Source organism: Propithecus coquereli, unplaced genomic scaffold, assembly GCF_000956105.1.
Source record: "Propithecus coquereli isolate 6110/MARCELLA unplaced genomic scaffold, Pcoq_1.0 Scaffold340, whole genome shotgun sequence".
Taxonomy (NCBI): Eukaryota; Metazoa; Chordata; class Mammalia; order Primates; family Indriidae; genus Propithecus; species Propithecus coquereli.
This window is the reverse complement of record NW_012149064.1, coordinates 1,922,781-1,936,048: the sequence shown is the minus strand read 5'-3', so window position 1 is coordinate 1,936,048 and position 13,268 is coordinate 1,922,781.

Genomic DNA, 13,268 nt, shown 5'->3' with positions numbered 1-13,268 from the left:
CACACACAAAATCCAGGAAGTAAATGGAAACTTTACTAAATAAATTAAAATATTAAAGAAAAGTCAAACGGAATTTCTGGAAATGAAAAATTTATTGAAAGAATTAAAAAACACAATCGAAAGCCTGTAGAAAAGGCTAGATAAAGCAGAAGAAGACTCTCAGGGATTGAAGATAACATCATTCAATTTTAAACAAGTCAGTCACAGAGATAAAGTAGAGAAATAAGAGGAAAAAGCAAAGGCTACAAGAAATGTTGTATTATGCGAAGAGTCCTAACATAAGAATCATAGGCTTCCCTGAGGGTGAAGAAGAAAATACACAAGGGTTGGATAATCTATTTGAGGGAATAATGGAGGAAAATTTCCCTGGCCTTGCTAGAAATCTAAATATCTAGGTACAAGAAGCTCAAATGACTCCTGGGAGATATGTTGCAAACAGGAAGACACCATGACATGTATTCATCAGACTGGCCAAAATAAACATGAAAGAGACATAAGACAAAAGCAGCAGGTAACTTATAAAGAAAAGCCCATCAGAATAACTTCAGATTTCTCAACTGATACCTACAAGCCAGAAGGGACTGCAGACCCATTCTCTTCTCAAACAGAATAATGCCCAGCCTATGAGTTTTGTACCCTGGAAAATGAAGTTTCTTATAAAAAGGAGAAATAAATACCTTCTCAGTCAAGCAAAGACTGAGGGAATTCATCAAGAAAAGGCTTGCCCTTCAGGAAGTACTCAAAACGGCGTTACACATGGACGAGCAGAATAGACACTCACCACTGTAAAATTATCCAAAAGCTAAAGGTCAAAGGCAAGATACCACAATGGCTCAAGAAAGAAAACAAAGCAACAAAGTTCAACTCAACAGAATGAAAAGAAATTTTGCCCCACTTATCAATTCTTTCAATAAATGTGAATGGCTTGAACTGCCCACTAAAGAGACATAGGCTGGCGAAGTGGATAAATACAGACAAGCCAAGTATCTGGTGTCTTCAGGAAACACATCTAACTGAAAAGGATGCATTCAGACTCAAGGTGAAGGGATGGAAAACAAAATTCCACACAAACGAAAACCAAAAGGAAGCTGGCATAGCAGTTCTGATTACAGATAACTAGTCTTCAAATCAGCAAAAGTAATGAAAGACAAAGATGGTCACTATATAATGATAAAGGCTACAATTAAACAAGAAGACATAAAATTTTAAATACTTATGGACCTAACTCAGGTGCACCCAGATTCATAAAGCAAATCATACTTCATCTAAACAAAATGATAAATAGCAGCACTGTAATGCCGGGGACTTCAACACCCCTCTCATGGAACAGGAAAGATCCTCCAAACAGAAAATAAACAAAGAAACAATGGACTTAAACAGGACTCTAGAACAAATGGGCCTGACTGACATTTACAGAACGTTCTACTCGAAGCCACTGAGTATCTGTTTTTCTCATCAGTTCATGAGACATTCTCTAAGATTGACCATATCCTAAGCCTCAAAAAATTTCTCAACAAATTTTTAAAAAGTAAAAATTATACCATGCATCTTCTCAGACCACAGTGGAATAAAATTAGAATTCAGCTCCAACAGAAACATTCATCTCTACACAAAGTCATGGAAATTAAACAACCTTTTGATGAACAATTATTGGGTTAAGGAGGAACTTAAGATGCAAATAAAAAGATTATTTGAGCTAAATGATAAAGGGAACACAAGTTAACAAAATCTGTGGGACATAGCTAAAGCAATACTGAGAGGAAAATTTATATCCATAAATGCCTATATCCAAAAGACAGAAAGATCACAAATCAACAATTAATGAATTGTATCAAAGAACTGGAAAAGAATGAGCAAGCCAATCCAAAACCCAGCAGAAGAAAAGAAATAACTAGGATCAGACTAGAACTAAGTGAAATTCATAACAACAACAACAAAACTATATGGAAGATAAATAAAACAAAAAGTCAGTTCGATGAAAAAATAAACAAAATGGCACACCTCTTGCTTGATTAACCAGAAGCAGAAAAGAAAGGACTCTAATAAGCTCAATCAGGAATGAAAAGGAGCAATTATAAATGATACCATGGAAATAAAAAATATCTATGGATACTATAAAAATCTTCATGGACATAAACTGGAAAATGTGGAGGAAATGGAAAAATTCTTAGGAACACACAGCCTCCCTAGGCTCAATCATGAAGAAATAGAATTCCTGAACATACCAATATCAAGTACTGAAATTAAAGCAGCAATAAAAGACTTCCCTAAAAAAAATTCCCAGACCAGATGGTTTCACACCTGAATTTTAAAAGACCTACAAAGAAGAACTGGTGCCTATCCTACAGAAATTTTACCACAATGTTGAGAAGGAAGAAATTCTCCCCAAAATGTTTTATGAAGCCAACATCGACCTGATACCAAAACCAGGAATGGACTCAACAAAAAAAGGAAATCACAGAAGAATATCCCTTATAAATATAGATGCAAAAATTCTCAACAGAAGCCTAGCGAACTGAATTCAGGTGCTTATCAAAAAAATAGTCCATCATAACCAAGTGGGCTTCACCCTAGAGACTCAAGGATGGTTCAATATATGCAAATCTATAATTATTATTCACCATATAAATAGAGATAAAAACAAACACTATCTTCTCAATAGAAGCAGAAAAAGCATTTAACAACATTTAGCACTCTTTTATGATAAGACCGCTTCACAAAACAGGCATATATGGGACATACCTCAAAATTATAAAAGGCATATATGACAAAACCCTTGCCAATATCATAGAGAATGGGGAAAAATTTAAAGCATTCCTGCTTAGTGCTGGAACTAGACAAGGTTGCCCTCTATTCTACTTCTATTCAACTTAGTGCTGGAAGTCTTAGCCAGAGCAATCAGACAAGAGAAGGAAATCAAGGGCATCCAAATGGGGGCAGAAGAGGTCAAACTATCTCTCTTTCCTGATGATATGATCTTATATATAGAAAATGCCAAAGATTCTGCCACGAGACTACTGGAAGTGATAAACAAATTCAGCAAAGTCTCAGGTTACAAAATCAATGTACACAAATCAGTAGCATTTATATACATCAACAATAGTCAAACTGAGAACCAAATCAAAGACTCAATACCCTTCACAATAGTAACAAAGAAAATAAAATACCTAGAAATATATTTAACTAAAGAGGTAAAAGACCTCTATAGGGAGAACTATGAAACACTGAGGAAGGAAATAGCAGAGGACATAAATAGGTAGAAAATCATACCATCCTCATGGATCAGCAGAATCAACATTGTTAAAATGTGTATACTACCCAAAGTGATCTACAGGTTCAATGCAACCTCTTTGATACTGACAACATCATTTTTCACAAATCTAGGGAAAATAATTCTACACTTTATATGGAACCAGAGAAGACCGCGTATAGCAAAAGCAATCTTACAAAAAGAACAAATTGGAAAGCATTAATTTACCAGATTGCAACCTATACTACAAGGCTATAGTAACCAAAACAGCATGGTATTGGCACAATGCCAGTGACATAGACCAATGGAACAGAATTGAGAACCCAAGTGTAAAACCATCCTCATATTGCCATCTAATCTTTGACAAAGCAGACAGAAACATGCACCGGGGAAAAGAATCCTCATTCAATAAATGGTGCTGGGAAAATTAGATAGCCACATGTAGAAGACTGAAACAGGATCCACACCTCTCACCTCTCACAAAAATCCACTCACGATGGATAATCGACTTAAAACCTAAGGCATGAAACTATAAGAATACTAGAAGAATATGTTAGAAAACCCTTACAGACATTGGCCTAGGCAAAGACTTTATGAAGACGACACCAAAGACAATAACAGCAACAACAAAAATAAATAAGTGGGACCTGATCAAGTTAACACATTGATTGCCGTACAAAAAAAATAAGAAACTTTTCCTTGGTGCCACAGTGTTTTTTTATGAAAATAGAATAAAAACTTTCTGTGTAATTTAAAGGTAAACATAAATAGAAAAGTGAAATGTATTGACTTCAACTCCTTTAATCCTTGTTTTTAGAATTAAATTGTCAATATTAGTTGTAACAATAAGAATGTCAGTAAGTAAGATTTTACATATGCTTCACCTCACCCCAGTGTCAAAACTAGAGTGAGTTAAATAAAACTCCCATGGCAGTTAATGTGTTAGCAAGCTTCTGCACAGCTGGGGATACTGTCACGAGAGCAAATAGATAACCTACATAATGGGAGAAAAAATTCCCATGCTACACATCTGATAAAGGGCTGACAACTAGAATTTAAATAGAATTAAGGAAAATCAAGAAAAAATCAAACAACCCCATTAAAAAGTGGGGAAAGGACATGAAAAGAAACTTTTCAAAAGAAGACAGACTAATGGCCAACAAACATAGGAAAAAATGCTCAAGACATCCTAATCATCAGGTAAATGCAAATCAAAATCACAATAAGATATCGATTAACTCCAATGAGAATGGCTTTTATTAAAAAGTCTCCAAACAGCAAATGTTGGCATGAATCTGGAGAGATAGGAACACTCATACATTGCTGTTGGGACTGCAAACTAGTACAACCTCTGTGGAAGTAATATGGAGATAACTCAAAGAGCTACAAGTAGAATTGCCATTTGATCTGGCAATCCCATTACTGGGCATCTACCCAAAGGAAAAAAAGAAAGTCTATAAAAAAGACATCTGTACTCAAATGTTTATAGCAGCACAATTCATAATTGCAAAGATGTGGAAACAACCCAAGTACCCATCAATACATGAGTGGATTAATAAAATGTAGAATATGTGTACCATGGAGTACTACTCAGCCACGAAAAACAATGGTGATCTAGCATCTCCTGTATTCCCCTGGATGGAGCTGGAGCCCATTCTAGTAAGTGACATATCACAAGAATGGAAAACCAAGCACCACATGTATTCACCATCAAATTGGTATTAGCTGATCAACACTTATGTGTACAAAAAGTAGTAACATTCATCGGGTGTTGGACAGGTGGGAGGGAGGAGGGGATGGGTATATTCACACCTGATGGGATGGGTGTGGTGCACACCATCTGGGATGGGGCTTGAAACTCTGACTAGGGCAGCGCAAAGGCAATATATGTAATCTAAACATTTGTACCCCCATAATATGCTGAAATTAAAAAGAAATTGATATGGAAGCACAAAAGTCCCTGAATAGCCAAAGCAATTTTGTACAAAAAGAACAAACCTGAAGACATCACACTACCTGGTTTCAACATGTACTACAAGACTATAACAACCAAAACAGCATAGTATTGAGATAAAACAGACAGATATAACAGTGGATCAGATTAGAGAGCCCAGATATAAATCCATGCATCTATGGTCAACTAATCTTTGCCAAGAACACATACTGGGGAAATGATTGTCTTTCAATAAATGGTGCAAGGGAAACTGATAACCACATTCAGAAGAATGAAACTGAACTCACCCTAGGTACCAAACCAATTCAAAATAAAGACTTATGTATAAGATCTGAAACTTTAGCACTGCTAGAACGACGCAGAGGGGAAAATCCCTATAAGTCTGGGCAATGATTGTTTTGGATATGACCCCAAAACCACAAGCAATAGTCTGGGCATGGTGGCTCAAACTTCTAATCCTAGCACTTTGGGAGACCCAAGCAGGAGGATCACTTGAGATCAGGAGTTCGAGACTAGCCTGAGCAACATAGCAAAAGCCTATCTCTACCAAAACAGAAAGAAAAATTAGCTGGCTGAGGCATCACATGCCTGTAGTCCCAGCTACTCAGGAGGCTGAGGCATAGGATCACCTCAGCCCAGGAGTTTGAGGTTCCAGTGAGCTATGATGATGCCACTGCCCTCCTCATGCCAGGGCACAAAGTGAGAGACTGTCTCAAAAAAAAAAAAAAAACAACAATATTTCTTTGGGGGAGGGGGAGAAAAAATATTTCTAGGAAAGAAATTCAAAAGGAAAAAAATTAAAAAAAGAAAAAATATAAATACACAAATGAGATTTTATGAAACTAAAAAGCTTCTGCACAGCAAAGGAAACAATCAACAGAGTGAAGGGACAGCCTACAAATGGGAAAAGTATTGCAAACCATACATACGATAATAAGTTAATATCCAAAATATGTAAGAAATAAACACAACTAGATAGAAAAAATAACCTATTTAAAAATTGGACAAAGGACCTAAATAGACATTTCTCCTCAAACAAACAAGTATCCAACAAGTATATGGGAGGGTGCTCAACATTACTGATCATCTGGGTAATGCAAATCAAAACCACAGTGAGATATATTACCTCACTCCTGTTAAAAAAGGCTGTTATTGGAAAGAGGAAAGATAACAAGTGTTTGTGATTATGTGGAGCAAAGGGAACCCTTGTACACCGTTGGTGAGAATGTAAATTAGTACAACCATCATGAAATACAGTGTGGTGGGGTGGTTCCTGAAAAAAATAATATAGAACTACCTTGTGAACCAGCAATCCCACTTCTGAGTACATATTTAAAGGAAACGAAATGAGCATCTCAAAGTGGTATCTGCACTCCCGTGTTAATGTCAACATCATTCACAGTAACAAAGATCTGGAGACAAGTGTCCTTCAACTGATGAGTCGATTGAGAAAATGTGACCACACACACACACACACACACACACACACACACACACACACATGGAATGTTATTTGGCCTTTTAAACAAAAGAAGGAAATCCAATCTATTATTTTTAAAAAGGTGGATTAGTCTAGAGGACATTATGTTAAATGAAATAAGCCAGACACAGGAAGAGAAACAGTATGTGAGCTCACTAATCTGGACTATCTAACACAGTTGAACTCACAAGGGCAGAGAATAGAATGTTGGTTATCAGGGGCTGGGGGAATAGGGAATGGGGAGATGTTGGTCAAGTTGCATGAAGTTTCACTTATGCAAGATAAATAAGTCATGGAGATCTAATGTACGAGAATGTGAATATACTTAACAATACTTTACTCTGTACTTCAGATTACCTAATGGAGTCGATACTAAGTGTTCTCACCATGCACACAAAAAAGTGGTAACTATCTGTGGTGATGGATAAGGAAAGAACTTAAAATTCCCCTATTTGCAATAGGCATGATTTTTTATTTAGAAAATCCTAGGGATCTACATAAGAAAGAAAGGCTTCTGGAATTAATAAGCAAGTTTATCAAGGTCACAGAACACAGGAGATATATATATATATAAATATATAAATATAAATATATATATATATATATATATTTGGAAGCCAAAATAAAAAAGAAGAGCAATATAGTTAATAATAAAAAAAAAGAAATAGGTAAATTCTAAATATAATACATACAGAATATGTATGTTGTAAATTACAAACTGTTGATGAAAGGTATCAAATTACTAAGTGAAATGACTTATGTTTATGGACTGCAAGAAACACCATACTAAACACATCAATTACTATTGATGTATATATTAAGCAAAATTCTAGTCAAAACACTGCTAGATTTTTGTATATCTAGGCAGACTAGTTGTACAAATTATATGAACAGGACAGTGAGACTATAATACACCAAATAATTAAAAATATTTGAATGAATCACTGTATCTATTTTAAGACTTATTATAAAGTACAATAATCAAGACTTCATGGTATTGGTGAAGAGGTAGATCAATGGGCAAATATAAACAGCCCAGATATAAGCTGTGTGGCTCCATGAGTTTGACAGACAAACAGAGCCAATTCAACGGAGAAAGAATGATATTTTGAACAAGTGGTGTTGGAACATTTAGACATCCATATGCAAAAATGAACCTTGACCTAAATAAACCATACACTTCATACAAAAATTAACTTTAAATGTAAATGTAAATCATAAAATTATAGTACTTTTAGATGAAAACATGTAAGAAAATCATACTCTGAAATTAGGCAGAATTCTTTTCTTTACTGAATATAATGGAATTTTATGAACATTTTAAAGACTCTTGATATTGCTGTCAGATTGATTTCTTTAATTTTTTTTTCTTTTTCCAAAATATTAAGGCAGCATCAATGTTTTAGGTTACATGGATAACTTTTGTAATGCTCCAGTCCTGGCTATAGGTGTGCCCATCACCCACAGAGTGTTCATTGTACCCATTAGGAAGGTTTTTACCCCTGCCCCCCTCCCCTCTGTTAAACCTGTTACCAAAAGCACAATCCCAAAAGGAAAAAAAAAAATTAACAGATTGAACTTTATAAAAATTTTAAAGATCAAATTATTTGTGTAAGACAATTATAAAACAATGAAAAAACAAGATGCAGACTGGAAGAAAATATTTTCAGATCACATTCTGACAAAGAACTTATATGCAAAATACATAAAAAACATACAAAATCAAGAGGAAGACGATAACACAATTTAAAAAGTGGACAGACACTTTAACAAGATGCTGAAAGAATGGTAAATAAGCACAAGAAAGATGTTTATCATCCATAACCATTATGAAAATGCGAATTTAATATGAGATACCATGGATAAAATAAAATATACTGACAATGCCAAATGATGGTGAGGATGTGCAGCAACTGGAACTCTCACACATTTCTGGGGGGAATGCGAAATGTACCTACTCTCTGGAAAATTGCATGAGTTTATTATGCAGGTAAATGTAAACTCATCTTATGACCCTTATGTTCGCACAAAAACTTGTATATGAATGTTTATAGCTACTTTATTCACGATCACGAAAATCAGAGAACAACCCATATGTCCTTTAATGGGGAATAGGTAAATAACATTTGATACATCCGTAAAATTGAATACTACTTAACAGCAGATAGAAATCAAGTATAGATATTTACAACGACTTGGACCGATCTTAAAGGAATTACGTTGAGTGAAAGAAGCCCATCTTGCAAGGATACATATTGTGTGATTATACTTAGATAATATTCTCAAATGGCAAAATTGTAGTGATCGAGGACAGATAAGTAGTTGTCAGGGTTTGAGGGTTGAGTCCAGGTCTGATTACAAAGGAAAACCAGAATGTATTGGGGGAACTGTTAAGTATTATGATTGTAGTGGTGGCTATAGGAAGAATCTATACAAATGTTAAAATTCATAGAACTATAATTTCCCAATCAATTTTTACTGTAAATAAAACTAAAGAATGCTGCAAATTTAATGTTCTATAATGATGTACTCTTAAGAATTGAAAATTCCATAGTAATTTTCATTATGAAAATAATTATAACACTAAACCAGGAACTGTGATTCTAATGGTCCCTTCTTGGGAAGGGAAACTCAGAGGCACTGATCCATCTGCCAGGAGATGTATGAACAAATCAAAATTAAGTGACTACTGCTGAGCATTAAATTTTAAGTTGTATAAGTATGAAAGTAATTTTTTTGAAAATCTAGATTTAATAACTATTAAGAATAAACACAACAGCTTTAATGGAGACTCAATTAACAATGACCTATGAAAGAAATGTTATATTTTGCTCTATGAATAGGCTTAATGGCTCAGCAGTTGACTAAGGATTTTTCTTTTTTGCTAGAAATATAGGTCTTTCCTGTCCCATTGCCCTGACATTCTTTGGATTGTTGCCCTTGAACTATGGTTTATGGTACAGCAAAAGTGCAAATCTGGTTGCCATCTTGATAATAGAAAAAGGAATGTGAATATCAATCATTTTCCTTTTTCATGGTTATGATTTAGAACATACACACATTATACGTGCTAATATCATATCACTTCATGTAGCTAAAAGAGAGGCTGGAAATTTTAAACATTACCTTGAAATTCATGTTTGTTGGTGAAGTTAGGATGGGGATCTCTATCTCACCATCCCATCCACAGCCTAAAAAGGAGGAGGAAGAGGAAGAGAATAAATATTAGTGGGCAATTCATAATTTACCAAAATAAGAAATGAAAATTGAGCTAGAGGAAGATGAAATGTGTTAATCCTGATGGCTTTCAAGCACTTCAGCCTGGGTACCAATACATATAGTGCAAAGATATTTAATTAGAAAATAGCAAAATAAGAACTCAGGGTGTAATCCTAGCACTTTGGGAGTCTGAGGTGGGAGGATCGCTTGAGGCCTCGAGGCCATGAGTTTGAGACCAGCCTAGGCAACATAGCAAGACCCCATGTCTACAAATAGTTTTTTTTAAAAAATTAGCTGGGTGTGATGACACTTGCCTATATAGTCCTAGCAACTTGGGAGGCTTAAGCAGAAGGATCACTTGAGGAGAGCAAAAGAGTGAGACCCTGCCTAAAAAATAAAAAAAAAAAAAGAAACTCAACGTATGCAGTGTCTAACACTGCTCATTGTTTTACTAGGAGCTATCTCAAATAAAAACAATGTGTCCAGAACTTTGGGCATCTGAAGGTGATCAGATAACTCAACCCTTTCAAATATAGCATAACTAGAATTTTTTGGAACTATTTTCAGGAAAGATTCTTCAAAGGGGCTCCACTAGGGTCATACCCGTTTCCCTCTTTCCACGGTGTCTGGACCCTGGTTGGAGTGGCAGTGGATGGAGTGCAAGGATAGCTGAGGTTACGATGTTAATTTTGATTCCTGGGATCAGAGAGGTGTGCTCAGGATACTAAAGAGAAATGGAAGGGAGTCTGGGTGCCTGGTGATGTTTGTAGCTGGCTTTTGACCTCTGCATTTCTTTAATGTGGAAGAATAAAGCCTCTAATTTTGCATAAAAAATATTTTTGAGAGGTGTTCTTTGATTCAAGGGTATCATGATCCCTAACTAATACAATATTCAACCAAATCCTAACAGAAGAGAGAAGAAAAGGATTTGAAAGAATATCGGAGGAAATGCCCTTATATTTTCTAACAAGGGTATTCATCTCTTTGCTCCAAAGTCCTAAGGAGTAAAGGTAATATATAAAGCAATCAAAGTTAAAATCTATTTCATAAAGTACTAAAGAAACCATGTAAAGTCCTAAAAAAGATTATAAATCCTTCAAATTATCAAAATAAATAAAAAATAAAGAGAAGCAAAAATAAACGTATAAACCCATATGACCAGATTATTTTGATTAAATAGGGAGAGAATCTTTCAAAAGAACATGTTATAGAATTAAGAGTTGATGCTCTTTTCATGATAATATGAAGGTTGACTAAGGATGTAGGCACGGAATGGAGTGTGAGACAGATTTTCCCCAAGTCATTTTTAATGTTCATATTTGATTTTTTCCCAATATTTTAATTTGAACTTAATTTAATTTAAGTTATAGTTTCATGTATATGGTGTGGTGAGCTGAGAGCTTTACAATAAGGGGTTAATAAATGAAACAAGCAATACGCCAGGGGCTGGCTAAATCATAGCTACATAGTTAAAGTGTTACTAGACTGAAAGAATGGTCTTTTGTCTAATGACTGCCATCTGCTTCTGTAACCCAGCTTGCAGCTTGCTTTGAAAATTGTAATCTGCCTTCAGGAGCCAGAGATCTGTGGGGGCAACTATGTCCCACGGCCTTGTGTCACTGCAACCCTGACTTCACTTCCCGCCTTTGTTCCCTGAACACCTGCCCTATGTCACGTAGCCTCCCTCAAAATAGTATAAAACCCTCGTAGAAACTTGAGACGCTGCCATCCTCTCGTACTGCTTTTACGCAGATGGAGGTGGTCGCTGGCCAGCTAATAAAGACTCTCAATTTGGCTCCATTGAATTCTCTCGTGGTCTGTTCGCGCCCTCCACACTATAACAATGGTTCTTCAGGTTCTATGTAACCTGAAGAAAAAAGAGGTTATGCATTTTTATCAGGATGTTATTGAATTATTTCTAATAATCCTGGCTTTATAAAAGTGAATCAAATGTATAAGTTTGGATATAGGGGAAAATGAGTATTTAATATAGAACATACAGAGCTAAATACTGCCTCAAGAAAATATCCTATTATTTTTATCTTATTTTAATTTTTCTTGTAATAAAAAGTACCTTACTTAATTTATTAAATTTACTATAACATTTTCAAGGTATAATATATCAATATATATTTTATATATATATGTAAAAATGTAGACAAACTAAAAATGAATAGCTCTGCAGAACCTTGAACATTTGAGAACTTGAGAAATGACATAGAAGATGGTTTTTGTTTCAACTTTTTAAATTTACTCATTAAACATATTTTGCTGACTGAATAATGATATCTAACTTTTCCTATGTGCCTTCTAATTCTTAATTTTACTATAATTTATATATTAAGTATATATAATTTATATATGAAGTAATAACACACAGCTTTTACCATTAGGGTATTTAGTACTGAGATCATGCATAAAACTGTACACTTTGAGATAATACAAGCAGAATAAAGTAAATACCCAAGCAACTGTGAGAAATGCACCTTTACCTTTCAGTGAACTGTGAAATCCTAAACACTAACTACTAATGGTCAACAATGAAAGAGTTTTACTGAGAAGATGAATTTTTGAACATCTCTGTAGTTACTTAGAGAGCTTCCCCTTGCTAAGGAACTGAGGATGAATATTTCAAGAAATATCATGGATTCTATTTTCTCTTCTATTCCGTTCAGTTTCCTTACAATCCATAATCGGAATTCTTCCTCTGTCAGCTTACTTGTATCCTGTCCATTGGTATCTGTTGGTGGAGATCGAATATTTTCTTTTGGAGGTGGCTTTTCTTTCTGATCTTTCATGTTTCCTGTGTTCTTTCATTGATTCTTTCTCATCGGGCTACTTTGTCAAGGACTGGATGTGCTATGACTGGTTTATGAACTTAATTTTGGGGCTCCAAAGGGAAGGTCCTTGGCAGAACTGAAGAGGTGTTCCCTGGTTTTGTGCTGTCTTGGTGGGGTTTTGGCCTGTTGGGTTATCACTGGCCTGTTGTCTGCTCCTTCTGCTTACAGAGATTAGTGGGTTTCTTTTCCTTGCTTAGCTTTCCAGGAGTTGGGTCACTTTTGAGTGTGTGACTCTGCTATCGACTACTTGGTCGAGGTGGAAGGTGCTGGGTTTAGTTATGAGGTTGCTCTCTCTTTTGTTGCTTGAATTTTGCATGGAGGGGTCAGTTGTCAAGGTACTCCAGAACCTTTGAATTGAACTCTAAAATCCCAAATGGGACATACAAAAGCCTGAGTCTTTGGGAAATGTTTTGCCACTCCCAAGGGCTACTTGAGACTTATTACCGCTTAAGACGTGGTGAGAAGAGCAGCAGGAATCAGCTTCATCTGCATATGGTAATCTAATCTTTGACAAAGCTGACAAAA